The 19,656-nt window shown below is 50.0% G+C and overlaps 1 protein-coding gene across 1 annotated transcript in view; it reads left to right on the forward strand.

Annotated features, from left to right (window-relative positions):
* Positions 1-19,656, forward strand: part of LOC105917595 (spectrin beta chain, non-erythrocytic 1) — a 102,182-nt gene that overhangs the window by 33,410 nt on the left and 49,116 nt on the right. The gene's annotated exons all lie outside the window — the stretch shown is intronic.

Consider the following 19,656-nt stretch of genomic DNA (forward strand, 5'->3'; position numbering starts at 1 on the left):
CCTGTTTGGACCACCGTCTGGAATGCTGGGAATGCTGGTGGGACCGGTTCTGTTCCTGTTGGGGGACATTTAGAGGAAGCTGCAGATTCTGGTCCTTCCTGGGTTTCTTCATTTTCATTCACCCTGGAGTTTATCTCCGTTCCTCCACCTCCTCCCCGCTCAGTCCACAGTTTCTCTTTTCTTCCAGTCATGGCGGCTCTTATCTGCCCCCAGATAGACGCCGCAGGGCGAGAACGCTGCGATAAGATAAGCTGCTTTCCCTTTTCTCCGTTTCCTGGTCAAACTTTGACTTTCTCCACGATAAAGATTACATAAAGCAGCAGAACAATAAACATGGTGCTGCAGCGGGTCACAGAAAGCACATTTACCCCAAACTGGTCCACATTTACCCCCAAACTGGTCCAGATTTACCCCAAACTGTTCCAGATTTATCCCCAAACTGGTCCAGATTTACCCCCAAACTGGTCCAGATTTAGGCCAAACTGGTCCAGATTTACCCCAAACTGGTCCAGATGTAACCCAAACTGTTCCAGATTTAACCCAAACTGGTCCAGATTTATCCCCAAACTGTTCCACATTTAGGCCAGACTGGTCCAGATTTACCCCAAACTGGTCCAGATTTAGGCCAAACTGTTCCAGATTTACCCCCAAACTGGTCCAGATTTAGGCCAAACTGGTCCAGATTTAGGCCAAACTGTTCCAGATTTAGGCCAAACTGTTCCAGATTTACCCCAGACTGGTCCACATTTACCCCAGACTGTTCCAGATTTAGGCCAAACTGTTCCAGATTTAGGCCAAACTGTTCCAGATTTACCCCAGACTGTTCCAGATTTACCCCAGACTGTTCCAGATTTAGGCCAAACTGTTCCAGATTTAGGCCAAACTGTTCCAGATTTAGGCCAAACTGTTCCAGATTTACCCCAGACTGGTCCACATTTACCCCAAACTGGTCCACATTTACCCCAGACTGTTCCAGTTTTACCCCAGACTGTTCCAGTTTTACCCCAAACTGGTCAAGATGTACCCCCAATCGGTCCAGATTTACCCCAAACTGATCTAGATGTACCCCACACTGATCCAGATTTACCCCAAACCGATCCAGATTTACCCCCAACCGGTCCAGATTTACCCCAGACTGGTCCACATTTACCCCAGACTGGTCCACATTTACCCCAGACTGTTCCAGTTTTACCCCAAACTGGTCCAGATTTATCCCAAACTGGTCCACATTTACCCCAAACTGGTCCACATTTACCCCAAAGTGTTCCAGATTTAGGCCAAACTGTTCTAGATTTAGGCCAAACTGTTCCAGATTTAGGCCAAACTGTTCCAGATTTAGGCCAAACTGTTCCAGATTTAGGCCAAACTGTTCCAGATTTAGGCCAAACTGTTCCAGATTTAGGCCAAACTGTTCCAGATTTAGGCCAAACTGGTCCACATTTAGGCCAAACTGGTCCACATTTACCCCAAACTGGTCCACATTTATCCCCAAACTGGTCCACATTTACCCCAAACTGGTCCACATTTACCCCAAACTGTTCCAGATTTAGGCCAAACTGTTCCAGATTTACCCCCAAACTGGTCCAGATTTACCCCAAACTGGTCCAGATTTACCCCCAAACTGGTCCAGATTTAGGCCAAACTGGTCCAGATTTAGGCCAAACTGGTCCAGATTTAGGCCAAACTGTTCCAGATTTACCCCAGACTGTTCCAGATTTACCCCAGACTGTTCCAGATTTAGGCCAAACTGTTCCAGATTTAGGCCAAACTGGTCCAGATTTAGGCCAAACTGTTCCAGATTTACCCCAGACTGTTCCAGATTTAGGCCAAACTGTTCCAGATTTAGGCCAAACTGGTCCAGATTTAGGCCAAACTGTTCCAGATTTACCCCAGACTGGTCCACATTTACCCCAAACTGGTCCACATTTACCCCAGACTGTTCCAGTTTTACCCCAGACTGTTCCAGTTTTACCCCAGACTGTTCCAGTTTTACCCCAAACTGGTCAAGATGTACCCCCAATCGGTCCAGATTTACCCCAAACTGATCTAGATGTACCCCACACTGATCCAGATTTACCCCAAACCGATCCAGATTTACCCCCAACCGGTCCAGATTTACCCCAGACTGGTCCACATTTACCCCAAACTGGTCCACATTTACCCCAAACTGGTCCACATTTACCCCAGACTGTTCCAGTTTTACCCCAAACTGGTCCAGATTTATCCCAAACTGGTCCACATTTACCCCAAACTGGTCCACATTTACCCCAAAGTGTTCCAGATTTAGGCCAAACTGTTCCAGATTTAGGCCAAACTGTTCCAGATTTAGGCCAAACTGTTCCAGATTTAGGCCAAACTGGTCCACATTTACCCCCAAACTGGTCCACATTTACCCCCAAACTGGTCCACATTTATCCCCAAACTGGTCCACATTTACCCCAAACTGTTCCAGATTTAGGCCAAACTGTTCCAGATTTAGGCCAAACTGTTCCAGATTTAGGCCAAACTGTTCCAGATTTAGGCCAAACTGTTCCAGATTTATCCCCAAACTGTTCCAGATTTATCCCCAAACTGTTCCAGATTTATCCCCAAACTGTTCCAGATTTATCCCCAAACTGTTCCAGATTTATCCCCAAACTGTTCCAGATTTAGGCCAAACTGGTCCAGATTTACCCTAAACTGGTCCACATTTTCCCCAAACTGGTCCACATTTTCCCCAAACTGGTCCACATTTTCCCCAAACTGGTCCACATTTACCCCAAACTGGTCCTGGAAAGCTACAGCAGAACCCGTGTCAGAGGAGGGTCCAGCCCAGGTAGTTTAAACCAGGACAGACCTGGGTTGGATGCGTGCAGCGGAGCAAACATTGTTCATCACCTCTCTGGGCGGCGGCGTGATGCCGTGACCTCCCAGGAATGCCGGCGTGCGGTCTCGAGGCCGGGGCGGCGTGTCCGTGTGAAATGTGGCGTGTCGGTGACGGATGCTCGACTCGTGAAGGCATCGCTGGGTCTGAAGGACAGGTCTGCAGGGAGCAGGATCAGGACACGCGGCTCTGGGGTGCGGCAGGTCTGGGCTCCATGAACGGCGCTTGGTTCCGTGCCGCCCTGAGGTGGCGAGCCACGAGGAAACCAGATGACTGGAGTAAAGCCGGCGTGACGGCAGCAGAACAGAGCGCGCTCTGACGGAGACAGAGCTGCTCAGAGATGTTTGCTCCATCTGTCGTGTGTTTACTGCCACCTGACCTCTGACCTCAGCCCCTCACACCGGAGGGGGGGGGGGGCTGATGAGAACTGAAGCTCTACAGACACAGGGCAGTTCTGGTGAAGAGCTGCTGTGGTTCTGGTCCGTTTATCAGCTGGAGTTGATTTTAGATCACCACTGATTAAATGTTCCTCCAGGGTTAAAACCTGATTCACATGAAGGACCTTCCTGAAGGTTGGTGGAACCAGAGGAGCTTTTATCTGCTGAGGAAGGAACGTTGAGATCTGATGAATGAATAAAAAGGTTTTATTTTACAACAAACCCTCAGCATGAAGCAGAAGGTTTGGTCTAAAGTCATTTCAGAAGGTCCTGAGTATGAAGGTCCACCCAGAAGCTCCTAGAAGCTCCTTTAGCAGCTCTAAGCCTCAACAGAGCCTTCTGGCTTCCAACTAATGAGTCCAAGGAGCCCACATCATCATTCCTTCACCACCGTGGAGCTGATCTGGTCTGTCTGGTGTCCTCCATCATGGTTCTGTCCATCATGGTTCGGTCCATCATGGACCAACATCTCCACTCTGGTCTCCTCCGTCGTCCCAGAAGTCTGGTCCTTCATCCAGGTGCAGCTCTGCTAACCTTTATCTTGCTGCCATCTTAGTTTTCCTTCAACCCTCCAAGCCTCCAGACTGGTTCAGGGTCCTGATCTTGGACCTTTAACCTTCTGAGTCTTGTAGAGTCTGAGGTTGAGCTCCTGGGGTTCTGACGTTGGTCTGAACCTGCTGAGATGTTCTCCTCTCTGCAGGATGGACCTCAGACAGTCTGGAGACGTGCCTCTCCAGCTCTGACACCATAGATGTCTCTCTGCTGAGCAGAAACCTGCTGATGATGATCCGTTCCTCACCAGAACCCGGCTGATCCTGACCCGGTGCCGTGTTCTGGTTCTCCAGGAACCGTGGAACCACCTGCAGCTGTTTCCATGTTTTATCCAGAGGTGTGGACAGGAGAGACGCTGACCTCTGACCTCCACACATTCCCTGGGTGCAGGCCTCTGATTGGTCAGGTTAGCGTGAAGCTTTGCTCCACATGTCGTCTGCACGGCGTGACCTCTGACCTCCGCCTGTCCGTCTCCTCAGTAACGCAGGAAGTGAGGCTCTGAGGGTCCGCTCTGGTTTCCCCTCTCTGCCTCTTCCCTAAACGTCCGGTCCGGGTCGGGTGTCGGCTGGAGGACCGGATGGAGCCGCAGGTTCTGTCAGAACTCAGACAGGAAGAAGATCAGCGGCTAATATTAGAACGGAGGATGTTTGGACCTCACAGACTGATGAGATCAGAACGCCGACCCGCCTTAAGCTTCCCTCCTCTGTGTGGGACTCAGTTGTTCTGATGTTCTGTGGAGGGTCCGGACAAATCAGAACCACCTGATTAGGTTCTGACCCGTCAAATAAAATAAGCTTCATCCGTCCTGGATGGACCTGTGGTTCTGTGTGAGTTCCTGCATCTTCTCACTGAAGCTGAGCAGATGTTCAACCAGGCAGACACCAGGTCCTACTAGGTCGATCCATTCAAGCCAAAACAGGTTTTTAAAAAGTTCTGATACAAGATCTTCCCTGCTGCTCTCAGCCTGTTTGATAAACCCGTTAAAGTCCGGATCTTAGAGCGTCTTCGCTAGTCTAAGGGGAGGTTCTGCCATCTGGCTGCTGATGGGGCCACAGCTCATCCGTCTGTCATGAAAACCCAGTTTAAAGGGAAGCGGATCAGAACCGGGATGTAAATGAAGGTTCTGCCATCTGGCTCCTGACATGATGATCTGTGTGTTTTACTGAAAATGCAGCCTGAGAACAGCAGAAAACGTCTGAACCCGAAAGGTTCTGATTAGGTTCTGCCTGTCAGCGATGATTGATGCTGGCATCAGAAGGTCCGCTCTGTAGCGGCGCCGGTTCCAACGCTGTAATCTGCTGCTGGTTGATGCTGCGTTCAGTGGCAGTCAGGAAACCAGAGTTCTGTTCACCATAAGAACCAAAGTAGAAGCAGAACTGCTGCTGTCAGTAACACGGTACCGTCCAGTTTGTACCAGAACTTTATGGATCAGACTAACGGGCCGGGCGGACATGTTTTTAGCTGCTCTGTAAACCTTTTTACAATCAGTTTTATTGCTGATTGTCTGGTCATTTCGGTCCGTTTTGTTCCAGAACCAGGAAGTTAGGTGATGTTCTTTTACTTAATCTTCAGTCTGGTTGGTCTAAACAGCTTTTATTATCACTCTGTGTCCTTTTTAGCTTCATTTCCTTATTTATCCAAACTATCCTCTGTTCAGCAGGAGTTTAGAAGCTGAACTTTAAGAACTTTTGTTGTTTGACATTTGTAAATATTGTCTTTTATTTTCCTGTGATTAGAAGAGAAAAAGTAAACTGGAGTAAATCAGGTGAATAACTGCAGAGCAACAATAAATCAATGAGGAACGGATCAACTCTTTAGCTCCTCCTCTTCCTCCTCCTGCCCCCGTCTGACCCGCCCCTTATGCTAATGAGTGGATGACATCACACAGGGGCTGAGTGGTGATTGGGCGCCTCAGCCAGCAGCCCCTCCCCCCTGGGCTGCGTCTGAAGGTGTTTTCAGCAGCGTCTGAGTTTCTGCTGCTGCTGCTGGCGGACCGACCCACGCTGCCATTCCCTGCCTCCCCCGTCTCTCCTCGTCTTCCTCTCTGCCTTCTGCTCTTCCTCCTCAGCCGGAGGACCCGTGTGCGCTCCTGATCGCCGGCTGGGAGCGCTCCCGGCCCCAGGGGGAGGTGTGACCTCTGAGGACGGAGGGATGGATGGAGGGAGAGCCGAGGCGTGATGTTGCCGTGGCTGCGGTGCGTCTGCTGAGCCAGCGTTTCCTGTCCCGCTCATAGAGGAGGAGGAGGAGGAGGAGGAGGAGGAAGAGGAGGAGGGAGTCTCTGAGGAGCTCAGTCCTGCTGAGGTGGAGTAGCTCACAGAGGATCCAGCTCTGATCCGGGTCCAGCTCTCAGGTTCTGGACTTTTCAGCCTGATTCTGACCCGTTTGTTCCTGTTTCTGGGTGAAGAGCTGAAGTGGACTTTTCTGCTGAGGGTTCTGTTCGCTCCTCCTGGTTCTGGAGTCTCTGTGGAGTTGCTCCTCCATGCCTCTGCGGGCCGGTCCCGTCTGATTCTCATCACTCCCCCCCGGATCCACCATGGAGCTTCAGAGCGCCGCCGCCGGCCTCCCCAGCTCCCTCTCCCCCCTCTCCCCCGCCTCGGACTACGGCGGCCCGCTCTCCCCGTCGGGGATCCCCGGACCGTCCCACTCCCCCGGACCGGGCCGGGTCCCGAGCCCCGGGCCCATCAGGGGGTCCAGTCCGGGGCCCGGCTTCTCAGGACAGGCGGCCTTTAACTACAACCAGCTGGAAGGACGCTTCAAACAGCTCCAAGGTAAGACGCCCCGGCGGGGGGGAGGTGCTGCTTCAGGAGGTGCTGCTTCAGGGGGTCAGGAGGTGCTGCTTCAGGGGTTTGGGTCACAGGAAGTTCTGGAAAGTTCTGGAGGCGGGAAGGTTCTGACTCTACCTCTGGTGTAATCAGAAATCACAGCGTGTGTGTGTGTCAGCAGCTGAGGGTTTATCTTCTGAGTGGACCACCACACCCTAACCCACCTCCTCACACCTCCTCTCTAAGAAAACTCTCAGCTGAGCTGCTGCCTTGCTCAGGGGTCAGACAGCTGGGATTGGACCATCGTCCTGACGCCTCCTCCTCCTGGCTGAGTGTTATCAGGGTGTTGTCCTGCTATCTGCCAGAGGAGGGACGGTTCACCTTCAGGTCAAAGAGGAGGTGTGGCCACTCCTCCAGGTTGGCGGTTGAAAACCTCAGCAGTCTCAGCAGCAGCAGAGGAACGGTTCTGAAGGTTTGGGTCAACCTGCACCCCCCCCCCCCCCCCCCCCCCCCCCCCCCACCGTCCCCCAGAGGCAGACATTCCTCAGGAACGGCTCCTGGGGAGGCTGCCTGTCACACAATCCTCCCATTGTTTCCTGGCAACGCTGCAGATCCGTGTCTGGACCTTCAGGTTGGAAAGGTTCTGGGACAGCAGAGCCGGTTAAACAGATAGTAGGGGTAAATATTGAGTTATAAGTTGCAGTAAATCCATGTTTCCACATTTACCCAGCCATGTGAGGACCCTGGAGTGAATGCTTCTGCTGCAGGGAGCCTCTATCCATCAGGCTGAATGTTGGTCTGACTGCATGAAGCCATGATGACTCTGGTGGACCACATCCAGCAGCTCCTGCCATCCACACAGCGCTCCAGAACCTCAGTGGTCCATGCACTGATGCTGATTACTGTGATCATGATGTTGGAGCACGGAGGAGGACGGCTGATTTCACCTCTTCAAGGTGGACTGAAGTCTTCCTGGTTAGATGTTTGTCCAGATGTTCAGCGTCTCTCAGCCAGCAGGACCAGTTCAGGTGTCTCTGTGTTGAAGGTGATGGATGGTCCACAATGATGAAGAGGGAGCAGAGCCGAAGCCCAAAACCATTCTGTCTAGGTTCTGACCATCATCTAAGGTCCTGAGATCTGGATCATGACCTTCAGAGGTTTTCTAGACTTGGAGGATACCTCCAGGTAGACCTTGAACTTTCTGGGAGAACCATAGATCATTTCTAAATGTTGGGGTCCTCAAGAATAAACGAGAGAGCGCTGCTGATGAGAGAGAAGTGTGGGTTCCTGCCTGGACCTGCTGCCCTCATGGCTGATGGATGGGTGGATGATGGATGATGGATGGATGGATGGATGGATAAAATCTGTGTTCCTGCAGAGATGTTGTTGATGAGTAGAGCTGCTGACCTGGGATGGGTAGGTTCTGGTTAATGTTTAAATCTGTTGTTTAAAACTATACATGCGTGGGTTTGGGAACACCCTGGATTTACTGCCTTAAAGAACGAGATAGCAGAAGATTAACAAAGTGGAATGTGGTGGAATAAATAAAACTCTGATAAAGTTCAAACTGGGCTAATTGACCCGTCCTGAGTGGTAGGTTAAAGGCAAGGCAAGACAAGGCAAATTTATTTATGTAGCACAATTCAGTACAGGGACAATGCAAAGTGCTTTACATGATTAAAATATAGCAAATTAAAACAGAAGTTCAGTCTGATAAAGATCCTGATGTCTGTTTAATCATCATTATAGATTCTGGTTAGTTCTTCTGTTTACACATAGATGCACAATCTGTTGTTCCTCTGATTAATAGTTGTCTCTGGTTCCTGTTCTGTCCACACTGGTTCTGGTTCACTCTGGTTCTGCCTCACTCTAGTTCTGGTTCCCTTTGGTTCTGGTCCACACAGTTTAATTCCACACTGCTTTCCTTCAACATAGTTCTAGTTGTGCCTTCTGTATTTTTATTTAATGTTTTTTTTTCTGTTTTTCCTCCTGTTACAGTATCTGGATCAGTATTATTTTGGGACGTCTCCCTCTTTGGTTCATCTTACTCTTCAAGTCGTCTCACTCTTTTGACCATCTCACTCTCTGACCGTCTCACTCTTTTGGGATGTCTCATTCTCTGGGTCGTCTCACTCTCTGGGTCGTCTCACTCTCTGGGGCGTCTCACTCTCTGATATGTCTCACTCTCTAATATGTCTCACTCTATGGATTCTCTCACTCTTTGGGTCACCCCACTCTCTGGGACGTCTCACTCTCTGGGACGTCTCACTCTCTGGAATGTCTCACTCTCTGGGTCATCTCACTCTATGGGTCGTCTCACTCTCTGGGTCGTCTCACTCCCTGGATTGCCTCACTCTTGTGGGTTGTATCACTCTCTGGATTGTCTCACTCTCTTGATTGTCTCACTCTTGTGGGTTGTCTCACTCTCTGGGTTGCCTCAGTCTCTGGGACATCTCACTATCTGGGACATCTCACTCTCTGGATCATCTCACTCTTTAGATCGTCTCACTCTCTGGGTCGTCTCACTCTGGGTTGTCTCACTCTCTGGATCGTCTCACTCTTTAGATCGTCTCACTCTCTGGGTCGTCTCACTCTCTGGGTCGTCTCTCTCCCTGGGTTGTCTCACTCTCTGGGTTGTCTCACTCTCTGGGTTGTCTCACTCTCTGGGTTGTCTCACTCCCTGGGTTGTCTCATTGTCTGGGTCGTCTCACTCCCTGGGTCGTCTCACTCTCTCTGTTGTCTCACTCTGTGGGTTGTCTCACTCTCTGGATTGTCTCACTCTCTGGATTGTCTCACTCTCTGGGACGTCTCACTCTGTAGGAAGCTAGCTCAGCTGGGCAGAACCTCCCTGAAGCTCCAGCTCCATGTAACGTGGCGTTTGGACCTGTAGATGTTCAGGACTTTCATGGTCGACATCTCAGCCTCTGATCTGGATTCCTTCTGCTGTCTTTGTTAAATCTAGAGTCACGTCCATCAATGGTTCTGCTGAGCAGCGTGGATGTTCTGCCATCTCCTCAGTTTAGGTTCTGACCCACTTTAACATTTCATTTGCTTCTGTCATCCAGGTTCTGAGAACCCGTCTTTACTAACAGACCAATCACAGCCGGGCTCCACTGGGCTTTAAATAGATCTAATATACTTTAATTAATTAATAGTTTAAAACCAAACAGAGGTTTAGATCTGAATAAGTTCTGTCTGCAGCGCCCCCTGCTGGCTGCTGCTGTGTTTAAAAGCTGAGTCAGCAGTTTTTAACCATCAACCTTCAGGGCTGCTGCTGAGATGGAGGCCGATCGAGCCGTCTGAGGTTTTATTAACAGAAACACATTTAGGTGTAAAATTACCGCCAGGCTGAGTTTAGTGGAAGGTTAGAGAGAAAGTGGTTCTGATTGATCGGGTTCAGAACCTTCAGCTCTAAAAGGAGCTTCTGGACTGAAGCCAGGTGGAGGTGGAGGCCGCCTGGCTCTGAGCGGAGCTGCTGAGGTTCTCAGGAGGAATGATGATTAACTCAGACATTTTTCCTAAAGCACCAGAGATTAAGTCAGCTTTTTATTCAGAAGCAGCTGAAATGCTGGTTTCTGCTCTTTAGGAGAACGTCTAACATCGGTTCTGAGATGCATTTTAATTAACCAACAAATACCAATGCTTTAATTTGATTAAATCTCAGCGTTATGACTGCACTGAGTTCCTTCCAGTACCTGTACCGATCTGACCCGGTATGGAGCTGCAGATTTGTGGCTCCCAGCTTTAGAGTTTTGTTTTTGTAAAACTCTGACATGCCGACACCGAATGTAGTCCATTTCTCTAAAAAGTGTTTAGTTCCAGGAGATGTGAGTTTAAACTCAGGAAGGTTGTTGGTTCTTTGCAGCCGGTGCTGGTTCTGTTCTGGCTGGGATGAAGGTTCTCTGAGAAGATCCTTCAGAAGGTCCGTTTACAGTCTGTGAACAGAACCAGGTGAAGGTGTCAGGAGAAGCTGCTGCAGGGAACCAGCTGAGCCCGGTTCTACAGGAGAACCTGGGCTGCAGGTTCTAAATTCTCCCTTTTCAGCTGTGGAGCTCAGAGATGCTGCAGGTTGAATTCCCAGCAGGGTGATGGATGTAGAAGCAGGCGGTGATTATTGCTCTGTAAGAGCACGCTTCCTGCCTAATGAGTATCGAGCCGACCTCCAGCAGCAGAAACAGAGCAATTAGACGGAGAACCCAATGATTAGATCAGCTGCTGAACGGACCCGGGGGAGCCGGTTCTGCAGAACGGGGCGGGATGCTGACAGCCGCTGAGCTAACAGGTTTCACTTTGATTTATAATAAACTGGCAGACAGAGACCTAAGAGTTTAGATCAGATCATATTCTGTTTATCATGGACTACATTACCCAGAAACCCCAGCAGCAAAGGTTCACAGGTGTTATTTCCCAGAGATGCATCAATAAGAGCATTAATTTATGACTAATTTGAAGTGACTGCATATTTCCTGCCTCTAAGCCAAGGAGGAGATGTTTCTGTGATTCTAAGAAAATTATTATGATCACATTTAAAAGATGCGTTAAAGTTATAAAATAAGGAACAAAGGATGGAGCAGACAGAGGAGCTTAATGGACCCAAACTTTTATTCTGAAATCCAGGGTGGGCGGAGCCACGGTTTGGTTGAACATGTGATTCAGAAACGAACTGAAGGCATGGAGACCAAAAACATCTTCATCCCCTCCTCCTCTTCCTCCTCCTCCTGCTGCTGTCCTGATCCGGCCAATCAGCCGCCTCCGGTGTGTTTTCTGAGCCCTGCACCTGCCCCCCCCTGCCCCCCACCCCCTCATTGTGGTGGAGGTTGGGGGGGGCTTGGATTACCAGAGATGGGGGGGGGGGGGGGTGTCCAACATGCTGCGGGACGCAGAGACAGACCAGCAGGTCTTTGTTCATCTGATAAACAGCCGCGTCTCCTCGTCCTCATCAATGTTTCATGAGGCTCCGCTGGGCGTCCCCCCCCCCACCTGTCCCCCCGTCCATCCCTATGTCCCTCCCTCCACTCGGTGAATTAAGACGCCTCAGCTGCTGCGTTCTGATCAGTCACACAAAGGCCCGGCCCGGTTTCCTGCTCCCCCAGGAGTCGGTTTTCACTGATAAAATATTAACAGAACCAGCATCACAGAGAAGTTCTACCGGTTCACCAGAACCAGAACCCGCTGACCCGTTTTACAGCCGGGTCAGCAGAACCTGATGGACCGGTTCCAGTTACATCAGGTGATGGTTCCAGTCTGTATCAGCTGAAATAAAACCGATCGGTCCAGAACTTCTCATCCGTCTGCTGAGGCCCAACAAGCATCATTAGGTGGTACCGAATGATGATCAGAACAGAACTTTAATGTACTTTAAGCTGCCGGTGACGTCAGGAGGACCAGGGCTTCCAGAACTTTAGGGTTCCTCTCGTATTTTGTTCTGGTGATCCACCAGAAATCCCGTTTCACCACTTTGGGTTCTGGAGGTTCTGACGTTTTTCACCACAGACACGGTTCTGCTTCTGGTATGAAGGGCCGTGCGTTGGGTTCTGGACCAGGATGAAAACGCCTGGAACCGTTCTCGGGTCATTAACTACCGAGCTGCGGTTCTGACCCGATTACCTGACGTCTGTCTGGGTTTATTGTTCTGACACCCACAGACTGGACTATAAAATGGTCTCTTCTCAGGGTTCTGCCTGAACCTGCCAGCCGGTCCTTACCGGACCTCAGAGCTGGACTGGACCTGGTTCTGGTACCTCCATGAAGACGTAAATGGGCCTCTGAGTCTCTGGGCTGCCTGGTTCCAGGTGAGATTGGAGGCGACCAGGAAGCTGGTGGCGCCGACCGGTACCGGTACCGGTCACAGAGCGGCAGAACCGTCTTATTGTTGGAGGAGGAACCGTGTTCCTGAGATCTGCTGCATGAAAAGGCTCTTTGATGGAGACGCTCCACTGAGCATGCTCAGACGATTAATGCTCCACTGAGCATGCTCAGAAGACCAGCGCTCCACTGAGCATGCTCAGAAGAGCGTCCGTTCATGTGACCAGGCCAGATGATTCTGACCTGTTCAGATCCGTAGTTTGTTCTCACCGCCTCCTGGCCGCTCTCCATGGACAGAGGTGGTGTTTAGGAGCAAACGGGGGGGGGGGGCTCTGTTCTTCAATAATCTACAGTTTCTTGATTTTATTTAACTTTCTGAGCTTTGTCATCTGAAGCTGGAGTTCAGGGTCAGGAAACAACCAGATTAGAGCAAATCGTGTTTTAATGCTTCTTTAAACCCCGTTTCCTTCTAAAACTGTAGGAGAAATAAAACTCTAACCGTCTGACTGATGAGGATGTTTCCACCTGATGGGGTGAAGCTTTAGACCTGCAGGTCTTCTGGTGGTTTGGACTCTTCCTCAGTGTGATCTCTGGTTAATCATCTGATCTGATCAACAGAACCTGCTCCTGTTCTGGTGTCTGCAGGAAGTGAGGTGATGACACGCCTCCATGCTGCACGGAGCTTAGGGCCTTTAGACTTTATCCTGCAGAACTTCTGGACCTTCAGGTCTTCATTAACAACATTTGCTGTTTAAACCCTCTCAGTGTTTTATTTGTTCATCTGTAGATCAGATGTTCTGTAACCAGCCAGGGTTTTGTGGCGACCCGGTTCAGGAACGGACCGCTGCTCCATGCAGCCGTTTGAAGGAAGTAACGTTGCTGAGCGTCGTCTCTTTGCTAATCATCCATAGAACACGGCGCCGGACTTTGGACCTTCTGTGGCCCGGCTTATTCTGATCCAAAGTCCGTTTATGTGGATCTCTGAGGAGGCGGCCCGGTTTTCCTGACGCTCTGAAACCTGCAGGACTTATTTCCTGGTTCTCCTGCTTCATCCAGAACCTTTGAAACGGGTCGCTCTCTCCTGTCTGAGTTCTGGATGATTCTGGATGAACCCAAAAACCATCCTCGCCCGTTTCTACCCTGGTCCAGGTCCAGAACCAGAACTTTCTCAGGCCCGGTCACTGCTCTTCATTCCCGGTTCCCGTCCAGAACCTGTGAGCTGGGAACCAGTCAGTGTACGGGTTCTGTAACCGGAAGCTGGGACTGGTTCTGAGTCAGCAGAACATCTGGGCCCGGTTTGCTAAGCAGCGGGTCAGCAGCAGCTCTCTGTTCCTGATGAAGGCCGTCCATTCATACAGACTCTGCTCTGCTACAGGCCCTCTGATTGGCTGCTGGGATTGGCTGTCAGCCTGCTGTGGTGCCCTGTGATTGGCTGTCAGCCCGCTGTGGTGCCCTGTGATTGGCCGGCTGGCTGCTGTGGTGCCCTGTGATTGGCTGTCAGCCTGCTGTGGTGCCCTGTGATTGGCCGGCTGCCCACCGTCGTGCCCTGTGATTGGCTGCCTGCTGTGGTGCCCTCTGATTGGCTGTCAGCCTGCTGTGGTGGCCTGTGATTGGCTGCTGGGCCCACAGTCGTGCCCTGTGATTGGCTCTCAGCCTGCTGTGGTGCCCTGTGATTGGCTGTCAGCCCGCTGTGGTGCCCTGTGATTGGCTGTCAGCCCGCTGTGGTGCCCTGTGATTGGCTGTCAGCCCGCTGTGGTGCCCTGTGATTGGCCGGCTGGCTGCTGTGGTGCCCTGTGATTGGCTGTCAGCCTGCTATGGTGCCCTGTGATTGGCTGTCAGCCTGCTATGGTGCCCTGTGATTGGCTGTCAGCCTGCTGTGGTGCCCTGTGATTGGCTGTCAGCCTGCTGTGGTGCCCTGTGATTGGCTGTCAGCCTGCTGTGCTGCCCTGTGATTGGGTGCCTGCTGTGGTGCCCTGTGATTGGCCGGCTGGCTGCTGTGGTGCCCTGTGATTGGCCGGCTGGCTGCTGTGGTGCCCTGTGATTGGCTGTCAGCCTGCTGTGGTGCCCTGTGATTGGCTGTCAGCCTGCTGTGCTGCCCTGTGATTGGCTGTCAGCCCGCTGCGGTCAGATAAAGCTGCTCCAGCCTAGATCAGACCTTCCTGACTGAACCAGGAGTTTTTAGCTCATCCTCTCAGCAGACTGACCTCCTCTCTCTGAACATGAAGCGTTTCTATTTGCGTCCTGCAGACTTCCTGATCTCCAGCCGCCTCCCTGCTCCCTCGGTGGGAGACGAGGAATGCTGGAGCGATGCTGGCCGTGTATTTTGATAAGGTCACCCGATCCTGTGTGTTTGCTTAGCGTCATGTGATCGGCTCACAGGCTCAGAGGCACACAGGCAGCTCTGTGGGACTCTCTCTTAGTGGAAACAGATGTTCTCCTCACACCCTCCTCTTCCTCCCTCCGTCCAATCGTCTCTCAGCTCTGCATCCATGCTTTTTCTGTTCTCTCTGAAAAATAAACCATCCATCCAGGTTTGTGGGGGGGGGATATTACATTATTCTCTCTGTAATATTTCTGTCCCACTGAATCTGATCCGTTTCTCCAGATCTCAGACGTCTGAAGGTTTTAAGTCCTTTCAGCAGCTTTACTGCTTACAGTTGGTGTGATTTCATCTGCTGAGGAGCAGAAGGATCTTAAAAGCTTCTATATTAATAACTAGATGTGAGGAGAACAGAACCGGGTCCAGTTCTGCAGCCCAGACCGGTTCCTCCTGCTCGCCCTTTTCTTGCCTTCACACGTCGACACAAACTGCAGCTTCATTCATTCAGTGATGCAGAAAGAGTCAAACCACGACCAATCAGTCCAGCCTCACACACACACACACACCTCACCCCCCCCCCCCCCCCACCCCCCCCCCCCCCCCTCCACACAGAGTCAGGTTTCAGCCTGAGTGGATCCGCGTTAACTGAACTCTGACAGTAGCTCACGTTGGAGCATCTGGAGGGTTCTTCAGCCCTGATCACCGTCTGTCAGGTTCATGTCCTGTCAGGCCGGACATGAATTAAAGAATCTGACTGACTGACTGACTGACCCATTTCCCTGGTTCTGTTCAGAACCTCGCTGGCCTGGGTTCTTAGGACCAGATCAGGGCAGCGGATGGTTTCTGTTTCTCTCTGATGTTCCATGGACTCCATGTTGGTCAGATGGAGAAAGGTTCTCCTGTGTGGACCAGGGTGACCTGCTGCCGGGTCATCTGGTGTTGGGTTCTGATAGAACAGAACCTCAGGGTAAACTGTCTGTGTGACGATAGAAAGGAGGAGCTGATTTGTGGGCCGTTAACGAGCTGCTGACCGTGATGAAATAGATTATTTTCCTCCTGCGTTGATCTCCTGCCTCTCTATTCCCTCCACAGCTGTCTGATCTCCTGGTTCTGATCCCAGCTCTCCTCACCTTCTCTCTCCTTTCTCTTCATTCCTGCTTTATCTGCTGTCCACCTTTGGTTTTAATCCTCCTTCCTCTCATTCGCTGTTCTCTGTTTTTACTTCCGGATCGTTTTATTCTTCTAAAAGAACATCTCCCTCCCAGAGCCCAGATGTTCTGACCCGACCCGCCGGTGCTGGAGGTGAAACTGAATTCCTCTCATATCTCCATCCTGACTTCCTGGGATTGTTGTTGTTATTTATGAGGATGACAGTTTCCCCTGATGATTAGAGCAGCGTAGCTGACATGACGGCTCATTCCCGCTGTGGGTCGGTGAAGAAGCGTCTGCTCCCTCAGGGCAGGCTAAGGTCAGCCTGGCTCTGACTGACCTACATCCAGCCTTCTGATCAATAAACCCCCCCCCCCCCCATCCTCCATCTCTGCCCTCACACAGCCGCATCGTGAGGATTCAGCAGAACCGTCAGAGCCAGAGGAGGAAACTGGACCCGCTGGGATCAGGTTCTGCTGAAGTCTGTGTGTTCTGGGTTAGAAGAGCCACATTTTCTCCTGCATCAGTTTAAGGCAAAGCCCCAGATAATTTCCCTGGTTACAACCATGGCCTCCTCTTCTCTGAGTCCTAGTGAAGGTGAAGCTCTGACCCTGATGGACAGACGTGATAGAAACGAGTGAAGCTCTCTGTGTGAATGTAAACAGGCTGTCCTGCCGGGACAAGCATCTGTTTCTTTTTCTGCTCAGGAAGGAGGAACACTCTGGGAACAGAGTCGTCTGTGCAGAACGGAGTTGGAAGCGTGACGCGTTGAGATAAGACTCAGTTCAACTGCAGATAACATCTAATAAACGTGGAAAAGCAGAAAAATGTTTCTCTATCTACGCTCCCATCGCTGCAGGGAGTTCACTCCTCTGTTCAGTGTTGCTTTAGTTCCCTGAGGTCTGCAGACATTTGCTAGTACTTAGCTCTGGCTGTGGGACCATGGTTCTGTTGGTGACCCAGTTTGGACCCAAGCCTCAGCTGCTGGATGCATGGACCCTCTTTATTCTAGAATATGTGGGCCTACAGAGGAGTTAAAGGTGAGCAGGTCAACCCAGACCATCACTCCTCCACCGCCGGGCCTGACGTTCTGAGCTGTCGGTTCTGATCGACGGTCTGAGCTGTCGGTTCTGATCGACGGTCTGAGCTGTCGGTTCTGATCGACGGTCTGAGCTGTCGGTTCTGATCGGCGGTCTGAGCTGTCGGTTCTGACCGGCTGTGTTTGGGTTTCTCCATCATGGAGGTGTTCTGTCCCAGAGGACTCGTGCTTCGTTCAGTCAGGAGCTGGAACATCAGTAAAGTTTCTGTTTCATGGACGTTTTAGGCGTTAAAGTCGGTTCTGTCAGGAGTCGCCATGTTTATATCCGTTAACATGATGTTCACATATCAGTTGTTCTATTGATCCTCAGTCTGTGGTCCAGATGTTCTGCTGGTGTCCATGAATCAGGAAATGGTTCCAGCTGCTGATTATTAGGTCATTATTGAAGGCTGCAGGAACTCTAGAAGCCTCCAGCAAACAGAAGCTCTGCTCCAAGCTGGTTTAATTCATAAAAATGGATTTAAATGAGATTTTTCTGCATATTTACACACAGCAGCCAGAAGCCGTTGCTGGACCAGAGGTGGTCCAGGATAGAAAACCTAATCCTGGAAGTTTGTTCTGGACCTAAACTCTGTTTTGGTATGATTAAAGCTGTTCTATCTGAGCGGAGAATCAGATGTGGAGCGGTTCTGTTTCTGTAGGGAGAGCTGAAGACGGTTTAACCCTCCATTATTCCTGAAAACCTTCCTGTTGGTCCATCTTTCTCCTTCTTGTTCATATCTAACCAATCCCAGACGCTGCAGCGTCTTGTCCACGTCCTCCCTGAGGTCCGGTTCGCCATCAGAACCTCCCAACGCTTCGTTTGTTAAGCACAGCAGCTGTTGGTGGGTTGTGTCTCACAGCGAAGGCCGTGAATGTGGACGAGTCTGTCTGAGGATGGATTTATGTTCTCATCAGCTGTGACGCCTCTCGCCTCTGTATCTATGTTAAATTCAGATTTTACTGATGAAGACTTCTCACAGGCCCACCATGTGATCCTGATGGATCCTCTATCTGCTCCTGGTCCTATCTGCCAGATTTTCCTGGTTTTGATTCAAAGTTCTGACCAAAGGTTTTATTGGACCTTTCACAAGATCAATCTGGACTTTTGCTCCTTTTTTCCTTACATTTTATGGTTCAGCCTTTTAACTTCTACTGTTGTACCATTTAGACACAAAAAGGTTGCTAAACTCAAGGGATGCATCGGTGTAGTTTTAATAGTAATAGAACACCTGGCAATAGAAATCCCAGAGATAACCCGGTTTACCAGGTATATTATTTTAGCTCCAATAAGCTGACTTCCAAAGACCTGTTGGCTAATTTTCTGAGGTGTCCGTTTAAAACTCCGTCTAAATAACATTGAGAATAATATTATTTCTGTTGTGTTGGAGACATGTATATAAAGTAGGCTGTATATGTCTTCTAATCTTGGCCTGACCAGAATGACGATCACGGAGAAAATATTGATGAAGTCACCGACTGTTAGCTTAGCTAATGTTAGCATAGCTCTCGTTTTCTCCTAGCTTAGTTTAGCTGAGTTGATCTTATAGCATAGCATAACCTAGGTCATGCTTCCATAGATTAATTTGTTAGTTAACATTACATTTGCTTAGTTTTCTGCATCAGCTTATCCTGGTAAAACTGGTTTAAATGTATTTTAGCGTGTCTTTTATACTGTAGCCTGAATTACGTGTGTTTAGCTTAGCTTAGCTTCCTGTGTGCGCTGTGTTTGGTTTACTTTAGAATAATCTTTTCTTAGCTTTTGTTACTAACCTTTTATCTGTTTATATGAGCTCAGCATAAAACCAGCAAATATTAACTCTGTCAGCCAGAATCATCTACAAGCAGATCCTCAGATTATTTTGAGTTAGTTCTTATCTTGAGTTAAGCTAACCTGCTGCCGTGTATTTAATGTGTTTTGATGAGCATGTAAACATTACATTCTTATCAAAATGCAAAGTGTGCATGATTTCAGTGACAGTTCACAGCAGAAATGTTGTTTATCTGTAGTTTAATTACTCCCTTATCTCAGTGAGAACTTTGGTCTGTAAATGTGGCAGTAAAAGTGAAACCAGGTGTGACGGCAGCGTTTAGGTGAAGACTAGCATACAGCCTGATGGACCATGGAGCTCAGGTTCTGTTTCAGGTCTCTGGAGGAACCTTTCTCCTGGTCTTTAGAATCTGCTGAGGATATTATTTTAGTTCTTAGTCGTCTCCTGAAGCACAGTTTAATCTCTGATGCTCAGAAGCAGACGAGGTTGACAGATTAGCCGACTCAGGAGATGTTGAGGTGTCTTCAGCAGAGAAGAGTCAGAAGTCAGGGAGGTGTCGGTTCAGGTCCATCCAGCAGCTGTAGAGGGGGGGTTACACCCATAGTACCAGCTTCTAGACATTATTTGAGGAACCTGTGAGAGCAGCTGCTGGCAGCCATCTGTGAAGCATGAATCTGTTGATCGTGTTTTCTGTTGCTTTTAAAACTTAATGACTAAACCAACTCTGAGAAAAGTTGCTACTCTTTGGAAACTATCATTTCCAATAATTTCTTTAAAAACATCTGAGATTCCAAGAAAAAACAGCAGTTTGCTGTAAAAAGCTTGAGCAGAAGTTCCTGCCAGCGACAGATAGTGATGAAGTATCTGAGGAAGTCCTTCATTCTCATAAACAGTCGGAGCGCTGGCGGATAAGATTAG

Source organism: Fundulus heteroclitus, chromosome 22 (assembly GCF_011125445.2).
Source record: "Fundulus heteroclitus isolate FHET01 chromosome 22, MU-UCD_Fhet_4.1, whole genome shotgun sequence".
Classification (NCBI taxonomy): domain Eukaryota; kingdom Metazoa; phylum Chordata; class Actinopteri; order Cyprinodontiformes; family Fundulidae; genus Fundulus; species Fundulus heteroclitus.